Raw genomic sequence first — 14062 nt, 5'->3', positions numbered from 1 at the left:
CGGAATAAGAACACACAATGTTTTTAAAAATAGATATCATGGTTAGTAGAGGCCGATCTTTGATCGGGCGAGCGGGGGTGCTCACAAAGTGACCTTCCCCAATCGTACCCAAGTTCCCGAGCCGAGGCAACTTTGGTGATGACGAACACGTGGCCTTTGGCACCGAGTCAGGGTTTCCTAAATTCCCTCATAAAAAATATTTAGGTGCCGACTCTGTATCTGGCAAAGCAGTCCATGTTTGGCACTTCTTTCAAAAAAATCTATTTTCTCAAAACGATTTGCCGGGTTTGGACTCTTTGGTTCAGATTAAGAACCGTGACAATTTGAGAGTCTGAGCTGTAGTGACCCCAAATGAACGGAACGGGACTTAAACCTCCCGGGGCGCTTGGGGACGTCTACATCGGTTAGGATTCTTCTTCCCATTGTTCGGGCCTTGTCAAGAACTAGGATATATGGTTTTGAAGCAATATAACGATATGATTTTGATATGTTTTCGGAAATGGAGAATACTAAGAACAATTGTGAAGCTAGTGACTACATGCTTACGCGACTTAATTATGCATGTTTGAATGATGTACACCTTGTTAAATAGGCAAAACCTTGTTGGTGGACTCTAATAGCCAATTTCATTATGCATAATACGATTTGAATCTGCCACCATAATGAATTTCTTTTGAAAGATAACCTTAACTGATGGCTAACTTTTGCGTAAATTATAATACATGATTTATCCAAGTCATTACTTAACTGAGCAAGTTTGGACATGTACCTTCTAATGAGAATTGCATATGAACTATTAATGCTGGGTCAACCTGGTTAGAAACTTAGTAGGGAACATTTTTATTATAATTGAAATTAACGTATGTCGTGGGAATTTATGAATTATGTGCTTAAGGGAACGCTATATATTATGTTTCTGTATTGGAGAATAGTATGTTTCTATACTTGAACATTTCTGCTATGAAACTTATTGATAGGAAAATAAACGTTGTCTAATGGGAATTTTATGCCTTGAATGTCTTGCCATGGTCTCTTGTAGCCTTATCTTAATTAACACATGATCCTGTGAAATAAATGTACGGAGTTGTTATTTTTATTTCTACATGTTTGAAATAAACATTGAAACGACTAGTTGGATAAAGCTATGAGATGCTTGTTATGTTAAGAACTTTTGAATAACTGTAATAAATATCGGGTTAACCTGTGAATTGTTCGAATTGAGAAATTACGTGAGCATCTATAACAGAATTGGCCAATGATGTGAGACTAGGATTTCTAATATGATACATGGTAAAACAAGTTTGAGGGACCAAACTTATTTAAGGGGGGGGGGAGAGTGTAATGACCCAACCCTCGTATATGTTTTCTGGTATGTTTTCAGTTCTTTATTCTGTGCATTTATATGCTTATTGTGAAACTTCATGTGGAATTAAATTTAATTGAGTGAACCTTATGGTTATGGATCCATATCTGTCTAATAGAAGAATAATCAGTTACAATTAGAATGTTTGGATCAGAAATTGGAAGCCTTAGAAGTTTAATAATTTGAAATTGGTTTGACATTTAAGATCAGTATGATTTTTAAGCTATAATATGACTTTCTGTGAAATTTCAATTTAGAATGCTTAAACTGATTAATTTTTGTCTTTATCCATCTTTAGTTATATATACATATTTATGCTCCTTACATAATTGACTTAGGAGCCTTACTTACAATATCTCCTAAGAGAAAAATTAGAGAAGAGAAGGGTTGGAAGGAAGAAAGGAAATTCATTAAGAAGAAAGGTGGGGAAGTTGAGAGGGATTGTAGGGTTAAAGCTCACGGTATGTGAATTTTACTTGAATTAAGTCCTTTCTTGGGTATGAGTAAGATTTTCTTTGATATAGGGTGTGTATTGATTAAATTGAAAAGATGTGTTGTTATTAGATTGATTTGGAGTCAAATTGAGTTATATGAAGAAGGATTTCCTTCTATCCTTTATTTGTACATGTTGGAACATAATTATGAATTTGGATGATCTTATATATCTATTTTGGCATAATATGGTAGGGATTCTAAGTGCTTATGTTATGTTCATGAAATGCAAGGAATTAAAGATTTAATTCACACTCAAGTTGATATGTGTTTGAAATGTTTTTGTACATGATTTTTGGACTATGTTCCATCCATTAAAGGACCTATTTTGAGCCTTGTAGAAGCTTACCAAAAATTGGACCTTTGCTTGAAAATTCGAACTGAAATTACATAGAATCGCCGCACGTGCGGTGGTCATGACCGCACATGCGGGAGCACTGCCGTACGTGCGGGAGTCATGGCCGCACGTGCGGGAAATGGTGAATTTTTGGGCATTTTGCTACTGCTTAAAAAGCACGTGCGGGGCATCACTGCCGCACATGAGGGAACCTTTGCCGCACGTGCGGGGCTCACAGCCTCACGTGCGGCCCATGCTGGAGATTCCTGTCTGCTCTGTTTTATCTGTTTAACCCTCTAATGTATCTGAAATCTGCATTTGATGCCCTTAAAGTGTTTGTAAATTCATTTGAAACACAATGAATCGAAAAATGATTAACAAGGAAAAAAAAATTAATGTATAAGTTGTGCCTGTGTGTAGGTCATAACCCGAGAGGAGCAGGCACTTCCCTATAGCACTGTGAGTAATAGTTCTATCGTAGTATGTGTTACTTACAGCTACCAATTGCCATTAGCACTCTGTTAACTGCAGGTTAATCATGTTAACGTATATGAACGATTAAACAAAGGTGTATACCTCTGTATGACTCTGATTAATAGTTTATGTGAACATTCTATTCTCCGTAAGTAAATTACGTCGTTTCTTAATGAAGAAAGAGAACTTATGTTCATTCTGGAATAATGGTTTTAGTGTAACTATGAAAGCATACCGTTTTGCTACTAATGGGCCTGAGGCTGTTCAGCTGTAAATCATCGAGTATGGATATTTCTGAGGGATCAAAATAATTGGATAGGCTATGTGCATCCATATGAATCCGAAATAGTTCTGTTGTGTTACATATGGACCCGAGGTTATTCAGAACCTACGATATGAATGCAAAGGTTTAACGTTATTATGTGCTCTCTATAATAGTTATGATTCTTATTCTTCTATACACGAGGTAACTGTGTTAATCGGTAACTAAGTCAGGAGAAGTTTATGTGCACTATCCCATAATGGTATTCTTAAGGAACTGAGGTTACTCTGTTTCTGTTTATCCGTTCCGGTTATGCTATGTTATGACATAATATGCATTGTTCAGTCTTTACGACCTAATATTTCTGGTATGGAACAAAGTGCTGCATGGAACTAAGTGCTGCTATGCTAGTCACCTCTAGAATCCGTACGAGCCACCTCTTGAGTCCATACATACATGAACTGGGCTTAAAGCCAACCTGGGCCTATGGCCATTCTGTATGAAGTGTTAGGCCAGAGGCCATTCTGTATGATGTGTTAGGCCAGAGGCTATTCTGTGTGATCTTTTAGGCCTATGGCCAATCTGTATTTTCTGGTATGAAACAAAGTGTTGTACGGAACTAAGTGCTACAATGTGAGTCACCTCTAGAATCCGTGCGAGACAACTCTTGAGTTCATACATTTCTGATAAGGGCTTAATGCCACTCTGATAAGGGCTGTATGCCATTCTAATAAGGGCTTAACGTCGTTCTGTTTAAGGGCCAATTTGTGAAGTTATGAATCTATGAGGCCGAGGGCCAATTTGTGAATGTGTGAATCCACCACGCCAAGGGCCAATCTGTGATGTTGTGAACCGACGAGGCCATTCTGAATATTAGTAGAGAATCGGATTAACTACCTGTCTTTTACATTATATATGCATTGCTCTGCATTAAAATTCAAGTTAAACATTGAGTTATTAAAGTACTATTATTCACTGAGATTGTCTCACTTTGTATTTTGTTTGATTCTATAGGTAATAAATCTGGAGGTCAGCCATAACCCTCGATGCTCGTCTCCCTTTGTTAACCTCTGTGTGTCCAAGCATTTGGGTGAAGCCTACCCGTTTTTGTGAAGTTTGCTATGTTTTGGCTTATATTCTGTTTGTCTATAATATGTTGAAGTTTCCAAAGTTTTTGTTATACGCCCAAACAAGGGGCGGGGTTGTATATGTGTATGTAAATATTTATCATCTGATTCACTGTTTGTGATCCTGGCATGATAGTGGTCGCTCAATGGATGTAGTTTCTTTTTCTTTCATGTTATTTTATAATATTTAATGCTTCCGTTCAGGCCCCATATGTATGTATACCGAATTTTATGTCCGTTTCTAAAGTGATCATACCCAAACTTTTAGGGGCAAGTTTGGGGCATGACCATTCATTTCTCAACTTTTTATATATTTAGCTCTCTCTATATGTTTATTTATATATACAAGTTTTGGTGACCATGGGTTGTTTTGATTGTATATATATATGTATATCAAATTCAAGCTTGTTGTGTATTGCCACATAGAGAGAGAGAGAGAGAGAGAGAGAGAGAGAAAGAGATAGAAGAGAAGAAGTACACGAGGCCGATGAAGGGGCCTTCCAGTGAGTATGAGAAGTCAGAAAGGTCGACAAATAGAACGCCCATGGAATTGGTGAGAATTGATGACGATGATGACGGTAAAGAAGTCTAAAGGATATACAAGATTTCTCTTTCTTCATGTCCTCTCTCTCTGCATTCTCTGCTGCCGCCAGAAGCAACATCTATGCCACCTACAATAACTCTTGATCTCTTATCTCTCTCAGTTCTCAGATCTTCAGGTTCATATCTCTACCACCTACAGCAACTCTTCATCTCTTCTCTCTCTCAATTCTCAGATCTTCAAGTTTCGGCTTGAGGTTATTGGTGATTTCTTACCGTGGTTACTCTATGGTGTAGCTACACGGAGGTTTTTCTGTCCGTCGTCGGTCCTATTTACCGGCATTGTTGTTCTTGTGGATCTTTACAGCTAGGCGTGTAACTCACAGCTTAATGCATGCGTGATTCAATGTGTTGATGTAGAACTAAGGTCAACGACGTGGTTGCATACAGACGACATTCTCTGTCAAATTTTTTCAAACCTCCCATTGGTTTTGGTAGCCCATGGTTTTCCAAAACCATTTTTGGGAGTGGTTGGAGGGTTTTTTTCAATTATTTTGAGTTGGTTTCTACGTGGGCTTATGAAGCAACGCCTGTTGATGCAAACTCAATGGACTTGGACCGTGTTTGGTGGGTTATTATTTGAAAGGTGGTGTTTTGGGCCCACGTTTAATTTAGTAAATGGGCTGGTGGATTTGAGTTTGGCCGTGGGCTAGTGTATGTTGTTCAGCCACAGTTCTGCTGAATTGTTTAGTGGGTTGTTCAACCACTTTTGTATAATTGTCCATATATCTTCCCCAAATATCCATCTATTATTTATGATAAAGGGTACTTGGGGATAAAAATGATACATGGACAATCTTGATTTTTATTTTTGTCTTCTTTTTTGAAGTACCCTGCTGATGTGGGGATGTTTTAATTAGTTATTTTATTAGTTTACCCTTTCTTGGGGGTATGAGATTTGTTATATTACTTGAGATATACCCCTTGTAAACGTGTATTTTTTTATGTTTAATTTACGACTTATCCACCCCCCCCCCAAAAAAAAGTTCTTAGATCTTCTCTCTGATCTGCTTCGAATGGGTTTTATTTTGAAATGTGTTTTGATTTCTGAAAGGTTTCATTGTGTTTGGATTTGTGTTTCTAAGATTTCGGTTTGGGTTTGTGATTTTTAATGTGTTTTAATGAATTTTCATTTAGTTTGAAAAATGGATATAACTTTTGTGATTTTAATTTACATCATGCCTTCAAGTATGAACATACGTTAGTACCATATATGAAATGAATTATTTTTTTATTTCTAAGCTCTTGGAGCAATGGGTTGAGCGCCCGACAGGAACTTCGAGATCTTCAAAACTGTGGAAGAAAGTGACAATGATAATAATAACAAAATTGTCCAAATTGGCTTGTGCATATGCACTCATGTGCTACTTTGAAATGTTTTTGAAGACAAACCAATGCCTGGAAAAAATTGGTTTTAGTTACGTTATGTCATGAGAAAAAATTATATTTGGAATGATTGATAAAAATTTTTATAATTGAATACATAGTTGTAAAAAAAAAAAAAATTGATTGATTGATATGTAAGATGATACTAATAGGCATCCAAGAGGGCCTAACCCACGGATCAGGGCCCAATTCATATCCCAGTGATCAAAGCCCAACAACTCTGACAAATCAACACTAGGCCCGGGCCAACAACAATCAAACACTTGCCAAACAGAAGCCTAGCAACGTAGGCAGACAAAGATCCTGCAAAGTTATTGCACTCACACATCAACCATTAATGAGGCTCTCACGGCATTAAATATGACAACCTTTTCACGTCAGAGGAGACAGACACACCATAAACGATGCGAGCTAGAATGTAGACTTTCGGCCAACACGACAGTCTGGAATGGACAGGGAAATGATGAGCAAAGGATATTAGGCAGCTTCCGAAATATGTAAGAGGGTAAGTTCTTCGTTCCCTTCTTTTCTCTCTGCACAGTCAATCTATTTCTAATTCGATCGTCGAAGGGTTTGCTGGCGGATTACCTCCCTCTTTAGACCTTTTTGCAAGCACCTCCTGTGGGCTTCAAAACCAGCAACCTTTTTGCAGGCACCTCATGTGGTCTTCAAGACTAGCAAAGTCGTTAGAAGTGTGGATCAGCCCGACCCATCTTCCGTTGGAATTACCACTTCATCAGTTGGCGCTGTCTGTGGAAAACTCCATTTCGAAAGACAATTGTGTTCATTGTCGTCAGAAGGAACCCCGTAATCATCCACCCCCGGTATCAGAGTGGATGGTCACGACTACATCCATGGCTTCCCAACACAACGCTAGTAGCCCCGAAGCTGAGCCCTCTAGCCCGAATAACCTGCCTCAATATTTCGCCAAACTCACCAATAGCATCAACCGACTAACCAAGCAAAACCAAGCCTTGATCATTGCCTTACTCCAGCATGACCTGCCTATCCCACCCCCACCACAGCCAATAGTTCCCTCGCACCCAAAACAAGCCCACTATCACCGTCAATTCCCACCACACATGCCTTAAGGAACATTTATACCTTTCACCCTGCGGCCCCAACCGTCGAATCTTGATGGTCTGCACCCGCCCTCGTCAGGCTTGCAGCCTCGACAAGATATGTCACCACCATTCCATAACCACCCCTTACCACATCAAACGGTCGCCCACGAAGGCGAGGCTAGTAGTGTTCAACCCCTGATCCTTGTTTGTGGGAATAATGCTCCCGTCTGGGATGAAGAACTACGGGCCATGAAACTCCAACTACAGGGGGTCATGCAGAACATACACCACAAGGCTTCCTCCACCATCAACTCTCATTTTACCGCTTTCATCTAGGATAAAGCTCTCCCCCCCGAGTTCAAGATGCCATCGATCGACACCTTCGATGGTACCACCGATCCCGTCGACCATGTAGAAGCATATTAGACACTCATGATCTTATATATCTTTCCAGATGAAATCATGTGTCGCGCCTTCCTCGTCACGTTGAATGGGTCGGCGCGCCTTTAGTTCAGTCAGCTTTCCTCAGACTCAGTCACTTTATTTCGTTAACTCAACGAGTCCTTTTTGAGCCATTTTATTGGTGCTCAGCGACAATGGCATCCAGCCACCCAACTGCTAAACATACGACAGACAGAAAGGGAGTCATTAGGCAGCTACGTCACCCGCTTCAACACCGAAGCCCTACAAGTAGAGAAAAATGATGACAAGGTCATTCTCACAGCCTTCATGGCCGGTTTGCATCCATCTGATTTCCTCTTTTCCCTTTCCAAAAATCCCCTGACCACCATGGCCTTCATTCTTGCCAAGGCCAAAAAACACATGAACGCCAAAGACTTTTTGGCAGCTCGCCAAGACTCGACATCCAAAGCCCCGCCCTCCAAGGACAACAGAAAATAGCTTGAACCTTGACCCTCGCAATATACGTACCGACCCCCATCACACCCAAATCGGCCTATACGTCTGAACCGACCAACCCCAACTCGCCCACCTGGTCAGTTCGAGCGGTACACCCCCCTCAATTCATCTATAGAGCAAGTTCTAAACCAAATTCAACGAGACTATAACCTGAAATGGCCTCAACCATCCAGTTCTGCCTCCAACCAATGGGATAAATCCAAGTATTGCCGCTTTCATCAGGACCACGGCCACAACACTGATGAATGTGTCAACCTCAAAGACCAGGTCAAGGACCTTGTCCGCTAGGGACTCCTCAGCCGATTCATAGTAGCCCGACCCCCGCAGAGGCCTAGAATTGGCCCCCCCAACTAGTTACTGCCAACACACTCCCCCTCGACGACCAGTACAACCCGAGCGGAATGATGACTGGCCTCAACACTAACCCCGAGCTCACGATGACCCTCCCTCCCCACTAGGTGAAATAAGAGTCATTGTCGGCGGCCTTGTGTGCGGCAGACCGTCGTAGTCGACACAGCGAGCTGTGCTCCGAAAAATTCGACAAGGATTCAATAAAAAAGTAGCCACGGTGGACCGACCCTATAAGAAACCCAAGCAATGGTCCGAGCTGGCCACCTTTACAGCAGTAGACTGCACAGGCGTTCATTATCCTCATGACGACCCCCTGGTCATTTCCACTCTCTTATAAAACTACAAAGTCAGGAGAGTGCTGGTTGACAATGGCAGCTCCTCAGACATCATATTCCTCAACGTCTACCACCAACTAAAGGTCAGGGAAGAGAAGTTGTCCCCTCTACAAACCCCTCTGGTAGGTTTCACTGGCAATCGGGTCACATCCATGGGCTCCATCGACCTCCTCATCACCATCGGAGAGTATCCACAATAGTCTACCAAACTCCTTACTTTCCTTATCGTCGACTGTCCTTCTGCTTACAACATCATATTAGGGTGCACCACCCTTAATGCTCCTCAAGCCATAACCTCACGTACCATCTGGCCATGAAATTTTCCACTGACCACGGAGTCGGTACTATGAGGGGTGAACAAACAGTAGCCCGGGAGTGCTATGTCGCCTCATTAAAGGAAGTCAAAATGGAAGAATCTATGATCATTGAAGGCCTCGATGTTAGAGATGAGGAAGAGTTAGTTAGAGAGGAACCAATAAAGGAACTTGTCGAAATGCCTATTGATCCCACCGATTCAACGAAGACGGCTAAGATTGGTAGCCAGTTGTCCTCTCAGTCCAAGGTCAATCTCACAACTCTCTTAGCTGAGCACAATGATGTCTTTGCTTGGACCTATTCGGATATGTCAGGTACCGACCCTTCTTTTATTACCCATCATCTCAGCATTGAACCCCAATTCCGACCATTCTGCCAAAAGCAACACATTTTTCATCTGAAACGTAACAGCCTCATCGCTGCTGAGGTTGACAAGCTGCTGAAGGCACAGTTCATCAGAAATGCGGATTATCCTAGATGGTTGTCCAACGTGGTCTTGGTCCGCAAAAACAACGAAAAATGGCGACTCTGCATCGACTATTCTGACCTCAACCGAGCTTGTCCCAAAGACAGCTACCTCCTTCCCCAGATAGATCAATTGGTCTACATAACTACGGGACATCAAACACTTAGTTTCATGGATGATTTCTCCGGCTATAATCAGATCTTAATGCATTATAGATCTTAATGCACGCAGCCGACCAAGAGCACACCTCTTTCATCACTGACAAGGGGACTTATCACTACCGTGTCTTGCCGTTCGGTTTGAAGAATGCTGGAGCCACTTACCAACACCTGGTTAACGCCATCTTCCAACACCAGATAGGCCAGAACATGGAAGTCTACGTCGACAACATGCTCGTCAAGAGCAAACTCTCCTCCAACCACTTGGCAGACCTACATGAGACTTTCCAAACCTTGCTCAAGTACCAGATGAAACTGAATCCAAAAAAGTGTGCCTTCGACGTTGGATCTGGTAAGTTTTTGGGGTTCATGGTCAACCAAAAAGGCATTTAGGCCAACCCAGAAAAAATCATGGCCCTGATAGAAATGTTGTCTCCCATGATGGTCAAGGAGGTTCAACGGCTTACAGGTAGAGTTGTTGCCCTCAACTGTTTCATCTCGTAAGCAACTGACAAATTCCTTCCATTCTTCAAAGTCCTCTGGCAGGCCTTCGAATGGAACACCAAGTTTGAGGAGGCCTTCTAGCAACTGAAACAGTGCATGGCCAACCCCCCTCTTGTCTCTCAAGCACTGCCAGGCGAAACCCTCTCCCTCTACTTAGTTGTGTCCTATACTGCTATCAGTGCTACCCTCATTAGGGAAGACAGATCAGTACAGTGCCCGGTTTATTACATTAGCCACGCACTCAGGGGTGCCAAACATAACTACCCTCTATTAGAAAAAAAAAATGGCTTTCACCCTGGTCATCACCTCTAGGCGGCTCTGACCTTATTTCCAAGCACATTCCATAGTGATTCTCACCAACCAACCTTTGAAAAAGATCATGCAATAACCAGAATCATCAGGTAGGCTCATGCAGTGGTCCATTGAACTAAGTCAGTACGACATCTCTTACCGACCACGAGCAGCCATCAAAGGCTAGGCTGTCTCTGACTTTATCTTGGAATTCACAAATCTTACCCCGCACATGCCCCCTCCACCAACTCTTGGCCCTATTGAGGACGAAGACCCCTATTCTTGAACTCTTTGTGTCAACGGTTCATCCTACAAAGAGGGTAGCGGAGTCGGTTTAATCCTTTCTACCCCAAACGGAAAATACTTCAAATGCGCCCTCTGATTCCTATTTGCAGCAAGTAATAACCAGGCCGAATATGAAGCTCTCATAGCAGGTCTCGTACTGGCTAAAGATATTGGAGTCGACCATCTCCAAGTATTTAGTGACTCTCGATTGGTAGTCGGCCAGATAACGGGCGAGTTTGATGCCAAGGAAGAAACCATGTGATCATACAGGGACATTGCTCTTCCTCTGACCCGTCTCTTTAATAGTTTTCCTATCCAACATGTCCCCAAGTCAAACAACTCCCAAGTAGATGAAATGGCACAGTTAGCCTCAGCCGACCAATCAGACCTTTGTCATGGCGTCTGGGTTGAATAGCTGACCCATCCAGTAGTCTCACCAGATCGACGAGCAATTCACCTGCTCCAAGACGAGCCCATCCCATGGCCCCAGGACATCATCGCATTTCTCATGCAGGGAACACTCCTAGTAGACAAACTCGAAGCTGCCAAAGTAAGGGCTCGGTCGTCGAATTACATCATTATCAGTGGCACCCTATATAAAAGGGGATTCTCACACCATATCTTAGATGCCTCAATAATGACCAATCAACTTATGTAATGAGAGAAATACATAAGGGAGTTTGTGGGAATCACTTCGGGGGACGATCTCTAGCTTATAAAATTCTCTAAATAGGTTACTTTTGGCCCACACTCAGTCAGGACACCGCTGATTTGCTGATGAAATGCCACAAATGCCAGTGCTTCGCTAACATCCCCCACACCCCTCCAATGGAATTGATCATGCTCAGCAGCCCTTGTCCCTCCGCTAAGTGGGAAATCTGTAGACCGCCCTGAACTCCGCTCCACGCGCGAGGGCGCGAATTGTAGTTCTAGTTACTATAGTTTGAACTCATGTCACGGTTCTGAATCTAATCTCACAAAGTGCAATGTAAGACTGATAAATCACCAAAGAGTCCAAATCCGGCAAATCGTTTTGGAAAATCGATTTTAATCAAAAAGTGCCAAACATGGACTACTTTTCCAGATTTCAGAGTTGCCACCTAAATGTTTTATTTTTTGGGAAATTTAGGAAACCCTGACTCGTGCCTAAGGCCACTTGTCCGTCATCACCGAAGTTGCCTCGGCTCGGAAACTTGGGTACGAGAGGGGAAGGTCCTGAAATGAGCACCCCCGCTCGCCCAATCAAAGATCAGCCTCTACTAACATGATAGGTTATTTTTGAAAACACATGTGTTCTTATTCCAGTTTATTAATCTAGAATTACTATGTGATGCGCACAACATACAAGTATAGACTAAATCACTCAAATTGGAACAAAACATCTCATGTTTGTTTGTTTTGAAAATGGTTTGATAGTGCTACTCACAAGTAGGCTAAGACGCGGATTTGCCACCCTCAAGTGGGCTTGAAAACATGTTGATTTGCCACTTCAAGTGGGCTTAAAACTCACATTTTGATGAATTGTTCCAATTCAAGCAATGAAGCCTTCATCCACAGGCTTTCATGCAGTTAATCACTTACGCAAATAGCCTCATAGCAAGCATGCTATCATGGCAACATACGCATCTCATGCAGCATGCTAAAGCGTAAAAGCTTACCTAGTACTCTGAGCCAAAACAAAAGCTAGTTAGTAATCAATACATGATCCTAGCTATGTCAAGAATGCCTAATGCAACACATGCAAAATGCAACTAAGATAGGCTCAGCTATTCTAAGATGTCATGTGAATGCAACTTGATAACATGTTTTCAAATTGGTATTGAAATATAATACAGTTTGTATGATGCGCCGAGCCCAGTGCATGCAAGACAGATGAATGATGCACGCATGCGAAGCATAAGGATGCTAATTGAAAATGACCCTAAACTAACCATCGAAAGCGGTAAGTAAAAGGGAGAAAGAAATGGGGGTTGGAAGACATGCACACACACACGCACCCTTATTACAAAATTTGCCCTCTCGACAAAATTTGCCCTCTCGACAGAGGGTCCGAATAATAAGCTAACTAGCTAATCTAAGCTAATTAAACTAATTATTACAAAATGAAACTAATTAACTAACAAGCTAGCTAATTAGTTATTACAACACAAATTGAAAAGCTAAGTGCATTAACTACTTAAGTACAGAACCAAGTAGCTAACTAGCTAAGCAAAGCAGTTAAAAGGAGCCTCGGGGCAAAAAGTGCATGCATGCTCGATCGCCTCGCTCGAAAATCTATTGCTATGCCCCAACTTGCCTCTGTTTGCATTTGATTTCAGAACACTATACAAACTTCCAGATAGCTTCAAATCCAACATGGAGACCTCCAGGAAGGCTGCCGACCACTTGATGGTGGTGTAGACCACCTGCAGACCAATTACACATGCTGTAGACTAGAAAAAGTGGTCGGCCAGCTACTTTTTCTGGTCTGCCGACCAGAAAATTCTGCCACACTCCATTTTGTTACAATAGAGAACAATAAGGGGCACAACAGTGTATTTACAAGGTATGTGTGCACAACCACCCTCCCTATCATTTCTTAAGCTCAAGGGAGTGCGGTTCTCGACTCTCGGGCCACCAACCAAGCATCGCAATGCACGATGGCCGAGAAGCCAAGTTTGCACAATTCAATGTAAATGAATGCATAAAAGACAAATAAATGCCTCCACCTCTATCATGCATGATCAAGAGGGTCGGCGACTGAGAAATGAGGCACGTTTCATCACTTCAAGTATGAAACGTCCCTCGTTTCTCGTGTTTGGATTAACACCCTATCCAAACACAATGCAATGCAACATGATCAACCTATCAATGCTAATGGCATGCAAGCACAATGCAATGCATGCACATGCAAACAACATGTCAACAAAATGCAATGCAACAACATGCAAACAAAATGCAATGCAACAATATGTTATCTTACCAATGCTAGAATGGCATGCACAAGATTCTTTCATGCAAACAATGCATGTATGGCAAGCTTAAAAGCTAAGGCATCAAAGCTAATGAAGAGCATCTCACAAGAGGCATGCAATACGATGCTCAATAGACTTTAACCGAATATGGACAGACCTAAATCATGCCAAAACAGTGGCCAACACACCAAAACTTAAGCATAAAAGGGCGAAGAACACATGCTCATGTGATGGCTCATTAACTAGGCATAAGAGCACAACTCTCAAACATGATGAAGAAGTGACAAACATGGAAGTGTGACAACACTATATGCTCTGAAATCATGTATGAAATGATTCCAAATCATCCAAACAACACAAGCAGAGCATGCAAGAAGCCC

The sequence above is a fragment of the Camellia sinensis genome, chromosome 7 (assembly GCF_055761805.1).
Source record: "Camellia sinensis isolate YWXY chromosome 7, ASM5576180v1, whole genome shotgun sequence".
NCBI lineage: Eukaryota > Viridiplantae > Streptophyta > Magnoliopsida > Ericales > Theaceae > Camellia > Camellia sinensis.
The sequence above is the reverse complement of the archived record's forward strand: the minus strand, read 5'-3'. Positions refer to the sequence as shown.